Genomic DNA, 6,000 nt, shown 5'->3' on the forward strand with positions numbered 1-6,000 from the left:
AATTTGTTATTGAATTCAATTTTTAATTTTTTTCCTATTAATAATAAATAAATTTGTTGAACCTCAGTAAATCAAAAAAACATAAATTTTTTTCATTACATTCAAAAAAATACCCTAAATTCAATTTCATTGACCTTTATTGACATGTTATGAGTTAAAGTGCAATGTTTTTTGAGTAATAACAAAATGTAAGAGGTTTACACTATTTATGTACTTTCATTACAAAAATATTTTTTTGAGTTAATTACACAAAGTAAAAAGCTTCATGTATCTTCATCTTCAACCCTCTTGATCTTTTAACCATGAATTCTCCAAAAATCTGCAAAAAAACATTAATCCAATCTTATTCAATCAAAATCCAATCTTGTATTTAGAATGACCAAATAAAGCCTACACACAATACACTAATTTTTAAAAAAACCTAATTGTAAATTTGATATTTTTCAAAAGGCAGAAAAAAATAAAAATTGGCAAGCAAAAGAAACAAACAATCTAATAATGTCAATCAATGCACTTATTGAACCCACAAATGGTTAAGATAAATAAAAGATATTACACTGATGTTTAACCAAAATGATTAGTTGAACTAGAATACAAAACATTGAATATACAACGTCGGTGACTAATACAATTTATGCTAGTTCCATTTGCCACATTGTTTAGGAGACTTTTAGTAAGAACCACAAGGTAACATAATGGAACATGTTAAATGAGGGATTGGTAATCAGAATTATAGACTTGACAAAAATAAAAAATGACTTGACAATTGTTTCTTAGGAAATGATGAATTATTGCTAATTAAACAAATAAAATTTGCAAATATATTTGAAACCACTGATGAGTGTTCATCAATATTATTTTTATTCACAAAACTATTAAATATATAAAAGCTATATTATTAAAACTCAAGCAATAGAAATTTGGTTGTCTTAAACAAATTATAGATTTTTTTATTTAGTTTTGTGGGTTTTTGGTATTGTTGAAGATATACATAAGTATCATATTAGATAATTAAATTAACATATTAAGCTTACATGTATGCATCTCAGCATTATATGCAGGGATGTTAATTTAATTAAAGTGGTTCTCGGAAAAAGATATACACTCAGATTAAATTAACATCTAATCTGAGTGTTGAAAATACTTGTTCAACACTCAGATTATTCATTAATTTTTATAATAATTGTAAGTCAGGGAGCACTTTTTGGTTGTTGGTCAAAAATACTATAGCTTTATTGATGATCTATGAAGAGCCTCAAGCACCAAACTGAATAGAGTTTGTTACCAACCTTTAATAGGATTTTATATCTCATTAGAAATGGAAACTAATAAAAAATTTAAAAAAATAAAATTAATTAATTATATATATATATATATATTAATGAAAAAAGAGTTGGGAAATTCAAATGTCAGTAATCCACAAATCTCTCTCATTTCGTTTTTGAAAGGCAGACTTGTGATTGGCCAAGAGAACAAACAATTTTCCAATACATAAATGCATCAACAATGGAGAATTTGTGTTTAATAAAAATATAAAAAAATAACTATAACCTTCCAAATATATATATTAGCCTACACTTCTTGACTTTTTCTCGGTTTAGTTAGCCTATCTCATCTAAAAGATGATTGAACAAATAATGAGATTTTCATGATTTGAAAATCATGAAATAAAAACGATGACGTGCTAAGCAGTTATGTTTGCACAAGATGTGGTAGCACATCAATTTCATGCAATTTAAGGTGAGATTTGTTCTTCATAATTTAATTAAAAATTGGTCTATTTACCATTAAGGCATCTGGTTCTTTATGACTTGATCTATGTATGCATAAGGGTTCTTTACCCAAAAATGTATTTAAGGGATTGATCATCTATGTATATGCTAAACATATAACTTTTCCCAATTTAGATTGGCTAGAACTGTCAATATAGGTTTTTTGCTTTTTGTCGTGGCATATAACAGCAACTTGACATCAATTATGATAAATGGGATAGGTGACTATTGTCTTACAAATTATTTTGTCTTTTGAAATGGATTAATTTATTTCTAATCCGTATCTAAATGATCTTGAGTACAAAAATAAATAAAAAAAATAATCTTTAAATAACCAACAATAGTTGCACCAACAAATTAGTTTAATTAAAAATTAATTTGAAAATCTGATTTTTGCCAACCTAACAAAACTGTCAGTTATTTAGCTCCTAACAGGGTGTATAAAAACAAGGCCAACATGTCCCCTTATGTTCAAAAATAAGTTTGTCTGTACACGAATTTAATATCACTGGAAACATTATTCTATTCTCTTTAAAGTTGACAAACATGTCAAACACTACTCATATATTTCTAAAAACTTGGTCTGAATAAGTTAGATTTGACAGAATTTAAAACAAGATAAAATTAGGATAACAAGTTTATCTATTTATGGCAACAGCTGACGGTAACAATCCTACTCATAACTTCAGAATTTTCCCTCTTGCAAAATTACCTTTGAATTGACATTGGCTGATGTAACCTCATAGCGCCTCTTCTATTGGGCTTGTCTTTCGTCTCACTCACACCAGATACAAAATCTCTGATTTGATGATGCAAAAGTCGTTTGTTGTAAATTTGTAATTCCTTTCACACTTGCTGTATTTGATTTAAATCATTCCGTACAAGCAAAAGTAAAAAAGACTTTAGTCTTATCCTTATTAAGGTTCATTGCAAATCCAAAGAGACACTAATGAAATAAAAAAAATACAACAAAGCAACTCAAACACAGATAAACATAGTACCAGCTTTTCACAATTTCAAACAAAAAAGTGAGGCCTTTCATACTTATGTTTGGTACTTTCAGATGTGAGCAAATGCTCTGCAAACTGATGAATATATATATCTATTATTGACAAATAGCATACAACAAGGAAGGAAGATTACTTAGCCCAGCATTGATCAATCAAAAGTCTAACTTCAAATAAATAACTTAAAATATAAGGGAATAAAATGAGAACAACTTTGAATAAGCTATATATCTTGGACTAACAAATTCTATCCATCAAAATTCTAGTTGGATAACATCTAGAATAATGATATATCAACTGAATTCAGAGTTTGACCATTTTGTTTTATTACAGACAGAACCCATCAATTATTAAAATGAAATTTGTGATGTAAAAGGAAACATACTCGGATAACATGTGAAAAAGACAGTTGAAGATAGCAAGAATAGCACAAAAACAATTATATGATGTTTCATAATAAATTACAACAATAGGTTATTATCATGTTTGACTGCAGTAAATAATAATTGTAGACACAAAGGGGCCTTAAAACTTAAGGAAGATGCCTTATGTACTCTAGCTGGATCCAAATGGGCATCTCTGCCAAGACACCTACTATAAGAAATACATAACTCTATGACAGATAAATTGCTAAAGAAGCCAAGTTAAGCGACTAAGCCTCAAAAAGCAAATTATTAAATTAATAGTCTACAGAATGCCGAGACATGCTGATGAAAAACCTTAACAATTTTTTTCATGATAGCTCTTGACACGACTTGAAGATTTTTTTCTTTTTATCGATAAGAACGATCCGGACAATGATCGGGCAATAAAATGAAGAAGTTGACACTCGCAACAAACGTAACAAGCGTGTACTGCTTTGCAATAATCGAAAAGCATGATGTTGTAAACAATGCCAAGTATAATTCGAATATAATTCTTCAAACTATCATGATTAGGTGAGCGGCAAAAAAAATACAACCAAAAACCTATCAAGTGAAGCCGAAATTAATTAAAAATCAAGATCAGCAATCATGCACGCTGAGTTCAATCCGAACAAGGTTCCGTTCAATAACAACAAAGAAAGACTTATCAACATGCATTAAACTTAGCACAACCATCCCATCATCCATTGTTGAATAGTCCATACACTTCGATTGGTGAGTACAGGGCAAGCAAAAATCAAGACAACATTAAAAAAAATATATCATAATAAACCCACATTGACATAGAATAATATTCTAGGAAAAAAATTCTAACATCATGGGAATTTACGTTAATAAACAATAACAAGTGCTTAAACAATATCAAATCACTGATTTAACAATAACTTTGGACCAATTCTCAAACCATTCTTCTCCAATTCAACCACAAAGTACACACAGAGATCAAAATATATAATAAACTTGCAATATTGAAAGTCAAATTGAATACCCAAAAATTAAAATATATATATATATATATATTCAATGATTAAAATCAACTGCAAGTTCGATCAATCAATTGAAAAAATTGAATGAATTTGTGCGTACTTATATCAACATTAGATTGAAGAGAAACCACAAAAAAAATCGAAGAAACAAGAAAAATAGTGGACACACTTAAAAAGAAAAAAACAACAAGAAAGACTTGGATTTCAATGTTTCTCGACTTTGATGAGGTTTCAAAAATATGTAAAATGATGAGGTTTCAAAAAGAATCATTTCAAATGATATAATATAAACAAAGTAATGCGTGGTACCTGTTGATTAACAATTAGAGAAAATCGCCAGATGGTTCATGTCTGGTTGTCAAATGGCAGTCACTCTTGAGGACTTCTTTGAAATTCTTGTTCTGATTTCCATTGCAAGTGTTTATCTGCAGAAAAATTCATTCAATGTTTAATGCTAATTTATAGCTTAGAGTGAATTGAATAAAATTAAATATACCATTCAAGTCGAGTTCACCCTCAAAGTTATACTGATCAAAAGAAAAAGAAAATAAAAAAACAGAAAGCTTTTATTTTTTTCCTAAACATTACTATCATGAACAAGAAAATGCTGAAACCTCTTGATGTTTAGGCTCATGAACATAACAAAATATATGCATATCAATGGCATTTAGACTGCCGTCTTTTGCCTTCTGAATCAGACCAGGCCACACATCTGAACAAAAAAAATTGAGCAAATACCTACTATAAAAGCAAAAAGCAATGCATGATTTGCCTAATGAATTGATCAAAGCAAACCTGTGCAGTGCTTCTTGGATAAAACTTGAATTCGATTCCATCACTCAACACTTTATATGTCTGAAAGAGATAGAAAAAGTTCAATGAACTTTATCAAAAGCAATGGAGCTCTGTCGGATGATAATTGGCCGGCTTTGAGATTATGAGAACTTAGGGAACTAAACTATTGAATGATATAAAATTCAACACCAATATGAGATAAATTAGGGAACTAAACTATTGAATCAATTATTGTAAAACTAATAACTGATTAAAGATAAACCAATAAACATCAAGATCCTCTATTAATTCACTTCCTCCCAAATTTCCACACCATCATTAACACCATCCTCCAAAAAAAAAAAAGTCTCCCATCCTCATAACTCCCCTGCTCCTCCTCCTCCTCCTCCTTTCCACCATCCTCCTCCCAATAACGTCCCACCTCCACATTAAACATCACAACCTCAACCTTCAAGCCTTAATTAAGCTCAGTAGCATACCAATTGAGAAAAAAACCCTAAAAAAATCTCTCGGATGAGAATGCCTCTCTCATGGGGTTTAGAACTCACCGACGGAGGCGATCGTCGATGTGGTCATGCGGGCGGTGCGGTCATCGATGCGGGTCGTGGCGGCGATGCGGCGAAGATCGGTGAAGATCGGGCGAGTGAGTGCTGGAGATCGAGAGAGAGAGAGAGAGGAGTGTGCGTGTGTGCGGGTGTGGGTGTGAGTGTGAGTGGAGAGAGAGAGAGTTTTTGTTTTTAATTTGTGGGGGGTTTTTTTAAAACCGGCTGTAATTTATTTAAAAAAATATATATAACATAATTATGGAGGGGGTTCTAAAAACCCCCTCTATTAAAGTGCTTCTAAAACTAAAATTTGGTGTAGTGATAGTATGACATTTCACTAAGGGAAAAATCTAATTAGGCCAACTATTACTTAATTTGCCACTTCTTATTTGACTTGGGATACCATAATGATCATGAGGGAGATTTTGATGGCCATGTTCATTTACAAAATATAGGAAGCAAGCTAGTTT

The 6,000-nt window shown here is 30.6% G+C and overlaps 1 long non-coding RNA gene across 2 annotated transcripts; it reads right to left on the reverse strand.

Moving 5' to 3' along the window:
- Positions 1 to 2,326: 2,326 nt before the first annotated feature.
- LOC120267951 lies at positions 2,327 to 5,557 on the reverse strand. Of its 2 annotated transcripts, XR_005538637.1 has the most exons (5): positions 5,534 to 5,557; positions 4,986 to 5,045; positions 4,805 to 4,902; positions 4,500 to 4,615; positions 2,327 to 2,627 (listed from the first exon to the last, which is right to left on the reverse strand). It is a non-coding gene; the product is annotated as an uncharacterized LOC120267951 (long non-coding RNA). The 2 variants fall into 2 exon arrangements; XR_005538636.1 differs by lacking the exon at positions 4,805 to 4,902.
- Positions 5,558 to 6,000: the final 443 nt, after the last annotated feature.

This window comes from Dioscorea cayenensis, chromosome 8, assembly GCF_009730915.1.
Source record: "Dioscorea cayenensis subsp. rotundata cultivar TDr96_F1 chromosome 8, TDr96_F1_v2_PseudoChromosome.rev07_lg8_w22 25.fasta, whole genome shotgun sequence".
NCBI lineage: Eukaryota > Viridiplantae > Streptophyta > Magnoliopsida > Dioscoreales > Dioscoreaceae > Dioscorea > Dioscorea cayenensis.